Source organism: Staurois parvus, unplaced genomic scaffold (assembly GCF_062004578.1).
Source record: "Staurois parvus isolate SC_StPar_1 unplaced genomic scaffold, SC_StPar_1.0 ptg000321l, whole genome shotgun sequence".
NCBI lineage: Eukaryota > Metazoa > Chordata > Amphibia > Anura > Ranidae > Staurois > Staurois parvus.
This window is the reverse complement of record NW_028318117.1, coordinates 823,310-836,876: the sequence shown is the minus strand read 5'-3', so window position 1 is coordinate 836,876 and position 13,567 is coordinate 823,310. Positions and strand designations below refer to the sequence as shown.

At 40.4% G+C, this 13,567-nt stretch overlaps 1 protein-coding gene and 1 non-coding gene across 3 annotated transcripts in view; one reads left to right on the top strand and one right to left on the bottom strand.

The window, feature by feature from the left end:
- Positions 1-13,567, top strand: part of CUX1 (cut like homeobox 1) — a 459,567-nt gene that overhangs the window by 413,092 nt on the left and 32,908 nt on the right. The gene's annotated exons all lie outside the window — the stretch shown is intronic.
- On the bottom strand, positions 833-939 carry LOC149457388 (U6 spliceosomal RNA). The gene has a single exon (XR_016313637.1). It is a non-coding gene; the product is annotated as a U6 spliceosomal RNA (small nuclear RNA).

The window sequence follows — 13,567 nt, the reverse complement described above, 5'->3', positions numbered from 1 at the left end:
CCCCCCAAAAAATGGGAAAAAAAGAGAAAAGAAAGCATCTGGAATGCATCAAAAACGCATCAGCACGCAACAACGTGTCAAAAATGTGCATGCAGAAACGCATCCAGGCTGCATTTCTATGGCATGAACCGGCCCTAAGGTCTTATATTTACAAATCTCAGACTGAACCTTGCTGCTTTTAGCATTTGTGTATACAGTTTGTCTCAGTTTTGCCATGGGATAAAGGTGGGCCCACAGCAATGACTATTTCCTGGGCCCACCTTTATAAAGTATAGGGACATTTGTTTCTTCTAAAGTATGTGTAGGAAGTTTTCTAACAAAAAAGTATTTTTAGCTTTTTCTTTTTTTCTTTCTTTAGTTGTTCGTTTTTTGGGGAAGGTATGATGATTGTGCTTTTTAACTTAAAGGCAGGTTTATTCTGGATGCATTTTCAGGGCAAAAAAAAAAAAAATCTTTCCCTTTTTGAAATATAGATATGTCTTTTTCCAGGACAAGGGGCTGAGAGGTGATACATTGTAGCACATTATTTATGAAGTTCCATTGCTGACATTTTTGTCAGTCTAGACAGGTTCAATTTCTTTTTCAATAAGACGTTTATTAGGAAATACATATAATGCATACAAAGCATAACAGAATACAGGTACCATATTCAGAAATGCAAACCAAGGCAATACCTTAAAGAAGAAAAATGCACCACACAGAAGTCCCACATTCATAAAGAAGAACCCGAATGTGCACAGGACTCCGCGGAGGACATAGAAATGTATGAAGTGAAAGACCTTTGTGTCAGTGGACAATAAGGAGTATTACTGTTGCATGATCATAATGATATTAAAATATGGAATGCTTAACTAATTTGCATTTCATCCTTGCGCAGGGGCCATGGTAATCTTCTCTGTATTGTTCCAGTTGTAGTATATGTCCTAACAAAGCGAGGACAGGTTCAATTACCGTATTTTTCGCTCCATAAGACGCACCTGACCATAAGACGCACCTAGGTTTTAGAGGTGAAAAACAAGAAAAAAAAATATTCTGAACCAATGGACTGCAGACACAGTACAGGAAATGACCAGAGACTGCGGACACAGTACAGGAGATGACCAGAGACTGCGGACACAGTACAGGAGATGACCAGAGACTGCGGACACAGTACAGTAGATGACCAGAGACTGCAGAAATAGTGCAGGAGATGACCAGAGACTGCAGACACAGTACAGGAGATGACCAGAGACTGCGGACACAGTACAGGAGATGACCAGAGACTGCAGAAACAGTACAGGAGATGACCAGAGACTGCGGACACAGTACAGGAGATGACCAGAGACTGCGGACACAGTACAGGAGATGACCAGAGACTGCGGACACAGTACAGGAGATGACCAGAGACTGCAGAAACAGTGCAGGAGATGACCAGAGACTGCAGAAACAGTGCAGGAGATGACCAGAGACTGCAGAAACAGTGCAGGAGATGACCAGAGACTGCGGACACAGTACAGGAGATGACCAGAGACTGCGGACACAGTACAGGAGATGACCAGAGACTGCGGACACAGTACAGGAGATGACCAGAGACTGCGGACACAGTACAGGAGATGACCAGAGACTGCAGAAACAGTGCAGGAGATGACCAGAGACTGCGGACACAGTGCAGGAGATGACCAGAGACTGCGGACACAGTACAGGAGATGACCAGAGACTGCGGACATAGTGCAGATGACCAGAGACTGCGGACATAGTACAGGGAATGACCAGAGACTGCGGACACAGTGCAGGAGATGACCAGAGACTGCGGACACAGTACAGGGGATGACCAGAGACTGCGGACACAGTGCAGGAGATGACCAGAGACTGCGGACACAGTACAGGGAATGACCAGAGACTGCGGACAGTGCAGGGAATGACCAGAGACTGCGGACAGTGCAGGGAATGACCAGAGACTGCGGACACAGTGCATTGAATGACCAGAGACTGCGGACAGTGCAGGCAATGTCCAGAGACTGCAGACAGTACAGGGAATGTCCAGAGACTGCACACAGTGCAGGGAATGACCAGAGACTGCAGACCTTTGGGGAGGGAGGGGGAGCGGTTACCTGAATTTGACAGGTACCCGCTCCCACTTCCGCGGAGTTGCCTTTCCTCTTCTTCCCGGGCCGGCTTCTGTGACAGCCGGGTGCCCACTGCGCAGGTGCGAGAAGCACTTCGCTTTGTGAATGGCCCGGCGCCTTCTGGGACCCTTCATGTGTCCCAGAAGACACCGGATCATTCACAAAGCGCAGCACATGCGCAGTGGGCACCCGGCTGTCACAGAAGCCAGCGCGGGAAGACTGTGCAGCGCTGGAGCGAGGAACAGGTAAGGCCCTGCAGGAGACAACAGCTGAGCGGCCGGCCCGGTATTCTGACATGGTGGTGCAAAAATACCGGACCGGCCGCTTTATATTCCCTCCATAGGACGCACTGACATTTTCCCCCCTTTTTGGGGGGGAAAAAAGTGCGTCTTATGGTGCGAAAAATACGGTACTTTTTGCTTCCTTGTTACACCACTCTGTGCTCTATGGTGGACACTGGTGTCAATACTAATTGAGAATTCTGGGATCTGGAAGAACGTGGGGTATGTGAGAGAGGGGTCAGCAAGCTTCAAATAATTACTGACTCAATCTCCACCAAGGACCCGTTCACACTGGTGCACTTAAAAATGCATTCTATTAAGAGTTAATGCAAAGGATATGCATTGTAGATAAGTTTTTTCCATGCTTTTCACATGCCTTCTCATCCCTGGTCACCTTAGAAAAAAATTAATATGTGACATCGCTATGCATTGTTTTATGCCTTCCCATTGATTTCAATAGGAAGGTGCATTTTTTAAAAGCTAGCCCAAAGATGCAGTATGTAGGACTTAAAAACGCAGCACACCCACATCATAGTGATGTGAACAGTTACATTGGATTTAAAGGGAACAAATTTTCATGCTCTTTGTTGTGCTTGAAAGGTGTGTTTTAGCGTGGCAAAAGTGCACCATCGTGAACAGGACCTTAAGCAAATAGTTATCTCTAAGATTGATTATTTAGGTTATAGTACTCTAAAGCCGGGCATAGATGAGTCAAAAACTGGACAAAAATTCTTGTTGATCATTTGCTTTTCACAGCATTAGTGTTCCAGCTGCGATACATGATTTTCATGCTGCAATTGAAAGTGCCTGATGCAACATGCTGGATTTTTTTTAGAAAAACGAAACAAATAATGCTACACTCGTATGAGCTATTTTCGTTTTTCAGTCAACAGGACATTTGGTTTTCGACTCATCTATTGATGGCTTAACACTTAGGCCAAATCACTCAGGTTTGTAGATGCTTGTGAGCACTACCTCTAACATCTAATTAAGAGCTATGCCTACAATTTTGTGTAGATTGACAAAACGATAACCCAATCCATATTACTTTCCCTATAACTTATGAACCTGCCCAACCTTATATCCTTTGTGTGTGGATGGAGGAATCTGTTTTTCTTTTCGTTCAGCCTGCTGGCTGAATGAACAAAAGCGATCTGTCTGTTGCCAGCTTAACTCTTGACTAATGCAGGCCTTTATTTCTCATGATTCAGCATTGTTCTCTCCACCTTCAATGAGGCCATTTTTCATTGAACTTTACAATAACTACAAGTCAGAAGCTGCTGATTTAAGGAGTGAAAATGTCTTTTTGTGACTTTTATTTGCACAAAATATACACATTAAATAATCGTAGTCCACATAATAAAACCTTTGTGAACTAAAGTTATCAGATTTATAAACATCTCAGCTTTCTTGAAAACTGCAGTAAATTTGTGTAATGTCCTGATAATGGCCTTGTGAGCTACCTTGTCTGAGTCTTGTATTACTGTCAGCACATTGATCTAAAAGTTGTGTTTGAACCTAAATTGAATAGACAGTGTATTCTGCATGGAGGCGTTTTAATCATTAGCTTTTGCTACCAGGAGCTGGACAGCACAACGAAGGTGACTAGAGAATGACAAATGACATATAATACAGATGCTTGTCACCACATTCATCATCTTCCGCAGCATGCTTGTAAATAAAGATAAAAAGTGCAGAGGTTGCTCTGGAAGATGGTACTGTGTATATAATACATATATTGATTAAACACCTGATCACCAGCTATAAAACTCACCAAGGGATTCCTTCATGTTTCTTGAATTTTAAGTAATGGATTTCAGAAAATAATCTGGCCACTAAACCTCTGCAAACTAAGGACTAAAATAATGTTCATAACAAAGGCCGACCTGCCATTATTTAATTTTGTCTTTAAGTATACATTTATAATGTATAATTACAGAGTTGCATTTGTTTTGATGCTACCATTAAAGTATAAACCTTTATTTTGCTTACATTGAAATAGCACAACCATCTTTTAGGTCTCTCGTTTCGCTCCTCACTTGCAGTCAGAAAGTTCACACATACCCCTTGTCTAAAGTTGAGACTATACATCTCATGATTTACAAATTGTCAGTCACACCAGAGACAGAGTTTCTGACCCCCAAATTCAAGTCGGTGAGGAGGAAGGTGTTGAAGTAGTTTTATTCGTGGCCTACTTATGCTAGCGCACAGAGCAGCATGATGCCACAATGTAGTCTTTGGGGGAAGTGCACACTGCGTTGACTTCATAGGGACCTGGCTGGTAATACATCCTCTGGCTTCCTCCTACACCCCAAAGACATGCTGTCTAAAATTGACCCTAGTTTGATATTCTATTTAATGTGCCCAAGATGGCTGCCTTCCCATCAGCCTGAACAGCAGTTAAAGTGGTTGTAAATATACCCAGTAGGGTGACTGGCTTCAGGTGATACACAGAGATGAAACAAATTCTCCTACATAAAAATTGTACCTGTTAATCTACAACCATCTTTCCTCTACATCCATTCAAAGTGCAGAATTTACACAGGATCTCTCAGCCATGAAAAGCAGGGGGTGGAGAGCTGAAGTTAAATCAGTGACGAGAGCTCTTAGAGCTGATTGGAGGGAAGGGGCACACCCCTTCAGGCAGCACACAGGAACAGAGCAAAGGCTGTCAATCACAGGCTGTGTCCTCCTCTGTCAACATTTGTCTCTCGGTGTCCGGAAAACTTGTCAGAAGTGACTCATGCTTGAAGCAGAAGAAAGGGGCAGTGGACAGAAATAACACTTAGTGCTCTTGATTGAGACAAGTACACACTATAGAGGGATATGCTTTGTTTATATTTCATGTCTGTGGTTTAGAGCCACTTTAAGCTTTTTGTGTCCCCAGAAAGAAGAGCGCTATAGAATTATAAAGCATAAAACTAAAAAAGCCAATAACTAATCTCAAAAAGCTTTAATATATTACTGAAATTTCAAGAGTTGTGTTCAAACAAAAAAAGGAAAGAAAAAAAAAAAAGATAAAACTGTATGCAGTACAGTGCTTTAGCAGTTAAAGTTTTGATCTACATTAAAAGGCCCCCTTCCATCAAGCCATTTTATTGCATTTTTATACCCTTGAAGGCAATGCTTTAGGAGACCATTTGGGATTTAGAACAGTGTCACTTTATTCGGCACACTGTTCAGCTAACATCCCTCATATATTTAAAATATAAACATGTTTTTGTGAAAAGGGTTTTATAAGACTTTATAGATAAGTATCTAAAAAGTAAGACTATCAGAAAAAAAAATTAATTTAAGCTGATGGTGATATAGTGGAAGTGTGTTATGTTCCATCACACCGCTACCTCCTGTCCCTACAATAACAATGAACAAAGAGCAATAGGCCTCATGGAAGTCCCATTTTCTGTACCTCATTGGTATTGATACAAAGTTGTGATTTTTATTATAATCAATGTGTAATGAACTGTTGCTTTTAGAATAATGTTTGTTTGTTTTTTTAAGGGGGTTTATGTCTTATTCTCTCAGCCAAAATGAAGTCACAAGGTACTAATGAATTGATAGGTTGAATGTTAGTCCAGTCCAGAGTATGGCCTGTATTGGCACACTTAAATGTAAATCTCATGCCACATCCTGTTTGTGTTTAGTTTGTGATTTATGGAACACTTAGAAGATGGTGATGCAGCAGTTCAAACTGGATGATAGTATATTGAAAAAATCCATTTGTTTTGTGCACCCGAGATAAATTGAGGAAAGGGTTCATATTTGCCAGCTTTTCTAAATGGCAACAAAAAATGTTATCAATATTTCATTTTGTTATTTGCACTATCAGTTCTTAGTTCTGAATCATCCATTTGAAAAATTTGTGTGGGACGATAGAATCCATTTCTTAGCTTCTGATACAAGAGCTTCGAGTCTTAAAAAGTCTAATGCAATTCCAGAAATCTGTGGACTAGATATTCTGTTTATGCCAGCCCCAGCTGTGCGCTTTAACGTAGATTGCAAGAAAAAAAAGAGCAAAATATTCATGTATGCATGTCCATTTGTGTTCTTGCACAAAGCTTTGTGTGTTTGATTAGGTGCCCTGGGAAAATCCATTTCTGACCCATTAACCTTCGCTTAGTATAGAACCTTGGAACCACGCACCATGTCCTTATAACAATGCTTCTTTTGTTCATGTAGATAATACATTCTTGAATTTAAGGAGCCATCGATCACCAAAACCTTTAGACGTTGGCAATTTCATATTCATTATTAAAGATGGTGCTGCATTTTATGCATTTATTACTATATATATCTAAGCATTATTTTTTACATACTGGTCACTTAAGGTTAAAGTTTGCACCTTTCGTCATTCCACTGATAAATAGAAAATGTATGGAAATATTACATATTTTTTAAAAATCACTGTTTAACCTTTAAATATTGGAGGCCGAGTTTACTAACACCTTTCAGTGAAAAGAATAAATCATGCTATACATTTTTTTCGCCATTCTTTTTCATAGGAAAGAGATCATAAGGCCGATATATTTTCTTAGCAAAGACGATAACTTTGTAATCTATTAAGAAATGCAGAGTTTTGTTTTTGCATTAAAATATTTTCTTGGATTTGGTTTATCAGATATTGGTTAATGTAATCTGAAACATAACTAAAATAGGTTCATATATATACTAAAATATGTTGACAATTTGCAAAAAAAAAAAAAGTTCTATCTAATACACAGTTTGTATTGCCTGCCATTTCATATGTTAGCACATAAGCCACATGCAATGGTCCCCAGTACGATTGTGCTGTGAGATCACTTCCAGTATTATGATGTCATAAATACTATAGCCTCAGTGAGGTTCTAGTAGTATCCAGTCTAGTGAGAGACAAGTACATGCCTACTAAGGAATGTACACTGTATTACATTGTATGTTTTTTTTTTTCCCATTCAGTACAAAAACTGCAAAATTGTACTACGTTTATATTTTTTTGTAAATGTTTATTTCATACTAAATCTTAACGCTTGAGTAGCTGTAAAAAGAGGACACTTGCCCTTCTTCACACTGCTTTATCCATCTCCGAATCTTTTGCCACTCAATGCTGCATAAACTGCCACTCTTGTAAAATGCCGCCCCGCATACCTTCTCTGTGCCAGAGAGAATTAGACTGTTTTTAGCATGTCCTTACTCTGGTCGTATTGTAAAGAAGAGTATCAGACCAGTCATCAGATAAATAATGTTTGGGTTCTTGTCAAAATGTCACAGAGCACCCTGCCATTTCATTTCAGCAACTTGTCCTTCTGAATGCACAGTACGCCTTATGGCACGCCAGCAGTAAAAATGTCACTTACAATAATTACTTTTTGGTGAAAATGCTTGCTGACTTCCTACCTTCCAGCTGTTTTTTACACAGCGGGGAGATAATAAGAAATGACTTTATCCTGACTGCTCAAATAAACACTAAATGGAATTTAGGTTATTATTACTGAGAATTGAGGGCCGTGTCTGGAAATTTAAATGGGGGATCTGATAAACGGAAGATTTGTCTTTGAAAATATCTTTCTTTTCTCCAATAAAACACTGAAAATGATGAAGCATTTAATTATATCCTCTTATAATATTTGCTTATTCAAAAGCCTTTACTTTACAGATAGAATAGACAGATAGATTCTTGGGAAAGGCGTGTTGCACCTTTCCAAATAATCCAACCACAATAAACACTTTGTTAAATATTCCTCCTGCTGTTAAGTTCTGTGGAGTGAACCTTCTTTTTTGCCTGTGATTCTACAGACCTCTGTTTACGATTTCACCCGGGTCATTATCTCTACAAGAATGTGCGGTAGCCTACCCTTTTGCTAATTAGATGCATTGATAGACTGATTATATATAATATATATATATACACACACACACACAGAGCGAGAGAGAGCGATATCCTGTACCTAGAACAATCTCATGGATGGATAGATCAATCAGATGGATAATTAAGCATAGATAAATTGAGAGAGATCGATCTCATAGCAGGATCATTTGATCTCACAGATAGACCAATTAGATAGATTGATTTCTCATGGATTGATCCCATATATGGAAAAAGCCAGACATAGATGGATCGAATCTCAGCCAGTTCCTGCTGAACCGTCTGTCTATGGGCAGGCTGGTAGTACTGAAGTCGATCCATAAAATGACTTCAGTACAACCAGCCTTTTTTCATGTGATCTCAGCTGGCAGCTATAGCCATCAGCAGTGATCATTGTGTTCTACTGGCAGGAAGGCTTCCCGTGGGCAGAAAACAATACTGCTGCAGGAGGGATTCCTCCTCCTGTAGCCCTGACTGGGTTGATGGAGAAATCAAGCAATTTTCTTTCCTTCCATCCGTGGTGGAAGGAAAGAAAATTTCATAATCTATGGGCTGCTTAAAGTAATATCAAACAAAAAAACAAACATGTTATACCTACCTTCTCTGTGCAATGGCTGTTGCTGCTATGTCTGAGCCAATGAGGAAACAGAGACCCAGGAGAGCAGCTGTTCGTGTGCACAGCGCTGGATTGCGTTCGAGCTTGGGCAAGTATTGGGGGGGCTGTACACTGAATGTTTTTTCCTTCATGCACGTAAAGCATGAAGGTAAAAAGCCTTTAGAATCACTTTAAGTTAGAGATTTCCATATTGGCTGTCATTAAGCACTCAGTAAATAAAGATACTACAAATAAGGGTAATCATGATCCTGAAAGTTCGATGATATATTGCTCCCCATACCTATTTCAACCATGCAGAGATGTTTGGAGTCTTAAAACTATTGTTTTGAAAGTTCATACAATCCCTAGGAGTAGCATGTGGTTAAACAAAAGGAAATCTCTGTAGGGGCTGAAGGAGGAAGACGGCCTGCATGCTCAGGGTGTATGGGTGGCACTCCTGCACCCCTCTAGATGTGCTTGCTCTTTGCTGTCCTTAGATTAGCTGAGGGGCTGTGAGCATGGGGGATGCTAATATACTGTACCTACTTCTGTGAAGATACCTACAGACAGCGTTGTCAGCCATCACTCAGGAAATCTGACAGAATGGTTAAAAACCAGTAGTAGTAAGAAGAGCTGTGAGTGAAGATGTGTTAACACTGCACACCATTCTGTAGCGGTTTATGTAATGTTTTACTTCCTCTGCATTATTCAAAGACCTGCAGAAGCAGAATTCTGATCACATAAATGTGATTTAATTTGGTTTTATTTTTTGTCTGTCTGCTTCTTCCTATTACACACAGTGGTTGGAAGGTACACAGTCCTAGATGGTTTTACTTACTCGGTATCAGATCACAAGCTGGCACGTCTTTGGAAGCCAATTTTGTTTGCAAGCAATTTTCCGGGTTTTTTTTTTTCTTTTTTTTAATTTGCCATGCAAGGACGGTGTATGGCTTTAATCATTTTCCAAATGTTTATCCTTTTCATCTGTCATTTCCTCTCTCCCAGAAGCACCTTAGAAAAATCCAAGCACGCTTTATGTGGTGCAGGACACTACAGCGCAGTAATTAATCTTGCTGTTCTGGGAGATTTGTTTAGGCTGATTCAGGGAACAAAATCAGAGTAAAACTTAAAGTAAGCTTTGTATGCGGTATCAGGCAGGCAACCATAATGCCGACCTTGCTGTAGGTTAAAGGATGCAGACCCAAGTAGAAGTTTGTTAATCATGTAGGGAATTCATGCCATCCCTGACAGTGTACAGTGAGCAAGATGGATGACCTGCCAATTTGCTCCCGCGCTTGGCTGAATCTGGTCAAATTTACAGTACTGTTTCTCAGCCGCCTGCAATACAGAAATAACATTTTCTGCGTTATATATTTTGTTTATAGTGACCTTAGGGTTTACAGCAAAGAGGCAATCAGATTTAAAGAACATAGCATTCCTTTCAGGCCTAGCTGGAGGATAATGTAAAAAAAGTGTGTGTGCAATTTTTAATTCCACTGTTGTTACTATGTATTAATATAAAATACAGAGGGTGACCTTTTGGTTTTTTTTTTTATGATATACTGAAGTGTGCAGTTTGAAAGCACAATCAAAAATGTATTTAAATATATAAATTAATCTTTTCTCACTGGAATACAAATCAGAATTTTACTAAATGCTCCAAATGTCAAAATTCTGTTGATGAAAAGCAATTTTGAAATGTATTTGCTAGACTACAAGTTCTGTCAGCCAAACATCAGTTTTTACAATTATGGGATATTTTAGGAACAATTTTCAGAGTGATTTAACTGACATATTGGTACAGTACCGATTTATGTGCCAGCATTATCCACCATGGGTTTCAATGTAAGACATGTAGTAGAGTTGTAATACTAATGCACAAACAGTGCATTATCCAAGGTTTTTTGAAAAAAACAAAACACATACTCACAAATTGAGATGTGTGTAAAAGCCTGTAAAACTACTGAGATGGCCCAACCTAATTGCCCTGAGGAAGGGGACACATCCCTGAAATGTGTCAGCAGGCCAACTTCACTACCAGTCAGGTACTTTGCCTTTTACGTTGGGCCATCTCAGTAGTTTTACAGGCTTTTACATGCATTTCAATTTGCGAGTATGTTTTTGTTTTTGAATTTTTCAATAAACCTTGGATAATACGTGTTTGCGCCCCCTGTGTGCTTCTCTTTCCAGTTTTTTGTTGATCCCCCAGTCAGAGGAGGGCTGTACCAAGACCCTGTTCCTAGGCCATCAGCACATTTGATTCCTTGGTTTAACTGGCATCTACCCCTTTGAAGCACTGGAGAGGTTGTTCTTTCAGTACCAATACACAGATGCATGACAATGTAATACATAATTCCTGTAGCACTTACTAGCCAACTAGGGGGTACTGTCTAATTTGTGTCTATTGATGGGCAGTTTTCCATTGCCTAGTTTTGCAAATATATATAAAAGCTGTACACCGAAGCAAGGTGCCTTCGCACTGCATAGTTTTATTTATCTATGAGAGCACGTTTTTTTTTTTTTTTATTTTACACAATTTTGGCTGTGACTTGAAATTGTTAAAGTCCAGTTAAACTTTACATTTTTATTAGCTAAATAAATTCCAGATGTATCAAAACAGTGTGGGACGTCTTGAGCCTTCATTCACAATGGAGCGTACCTGCACTTAAGCAAAATTTTGGGCAACCTATTCATTTCAGTAGACTGTCTTACACACAAAAAAAAAACCACACAAAGGAAGTGTATGACCCTTTCTAAGAATCACATAGTACTAAAACGCATGGTACTTAATGTGCATTTTTTGTGCATGTGAAAGTACATGCATTAGGCAAGATGTGTGGGGGGGGGCCATTTAAGTATTATTGGCACTGCTGTGCACCTGCAAAAGGGATGCACATTTTTGTGTGTTGTGAGAATGCACAAATGTGAATCTAACATCACAGTTCCTTTTCTACAAAAAAAAAAAAACAAAAACCATGTCTTGAGTGAAAAAAGCCTGTCCCCTGCCATTTGCAATGTTTGACACAACTCCTTGCTGACCTATTGCTCTAAAGTCAGCAAAACACACAAAATCCCTGCTGTTTAGAGAGCTCTAGCTCAGCACGGGGTATATTGGACCTGTGCAGAGAGACCACTGCTTACATACAGGGAGCAAGGGTCCTCTACAGCATGCTAGCTGAGGACAGGCTTTTTTACTCAGGCTGTGGATGTTTTCTAGCAAAAACAAAAAAAAAAAAAAGACTGGGAACACCTTTTGTTTTGATGCATCTGGAATGTACTTAGCTGATTTACTGTAAAGAGAAAAACTATTTTAATCACGAATGTATTCTTAACTCAACCTCCTCCAAGTCATTTTTTTTTGCTGCTGTGACATGACTTACTGTTAGAAGGTGGCTACGTTTGTAATTTATGGTCCCACTGTTTGTAGGAACATAGGCGCCCTCTCTTCTCTATGGACTGTAGGATGTGTACTGCGTATAGAGCAATGCACATGACCACAAATAATGTTCACTGGTTGCTTCAAACAAGGGAAAATTAGGGGGAAAAGGAGAGCTTTGGGAGATCACAGAGGTAGAAAAACACCATAAGGAACGATTTCATGGAAAAAAAAAAACTATTACAGGGCCATTAAGTAGTGTCCGTGTATGCATTAATTTTGTAAACAAAGGATATTTTTTAGTGTCACTTTAACCACCTCCCGCCCGCCATATAGTAATATGATGGACGCAAGGTGGTTCTCTCGTTCTGGGAGGACGTCATATGACGTCCTCCCATCCTCACCGCGCATGCGCGGCTCAGGCAGAGAACGGCGATCGGCCGTGTCCCTCGGACACAGCGGATCACCGATCATGGAAAGAGCCGAAGATGTCGGCTCGGTCATGTGATCAACTGTGTCCAATCACAGCTGATCACATGTAAACAGGGAAATGCCGGTTATCGAGAGGAGAGTCGGTAATCGGCTTTCCGCGGAGGGGATATGTACACTGATCATCAGGGCACTGATGATCAGTGTAGCCCCAGCAGCGCCACCTGTCAGTGTCCATCAGTGCCTTGTGTCAGTGCTCATCAGTGCCTCGTGCCAGTGCCCATCAGCGCCACATATCAGTGCCCATCAGTGCCACATATCAGTGCCACATATCAGTGCCCATCTGAGCTGCATTTCAGTGCCGCCTATCAGTGCCAGTCAGTGCCGCCTATCAGTGCTATATATCAGTGATGCCTGTCAATGCCACCTACCAGTGCCTTCTCATCAGTGCCACCTATCAGTGTCCATCAGTGCAGCCTATCAGTGCCCATCACTGCAGTCTCAGCGCTCATCAGTGAAGGAGAAAAATCACTTATTTACAAAATTGTATAACAAAAACTAAGAAAAAAAATTTTTTTTCAACATTTTCAGTAGTTTTTGGTTTAAGAAAAAAAAAACCCAGAGGTGATTAAAGGCCACCAAAATAAAGCTCTGTCATAAAAAAATGATAAAAATTTCATATGGGTACAGTGTTGTATGACCGCGCAATTTTCATTCAAAGTGCGACAGCGCTGAAAGCTGGAAATTGGCCTGGGCAGAAAGGGGGTATAAGTGCCCGGTAGGCTAGTGGTTAAACTGAAAGTACAGGTGGACTTTAAAAAATAGTACACAGCTTACAGTTATCAAATACAAATGGTAGGAACCATGGCTTGGTTTCCACTCAGGGGTGCAATACACCTCTTGCTGGGATTATAAGGGTCCTTGCACATGATACTGATG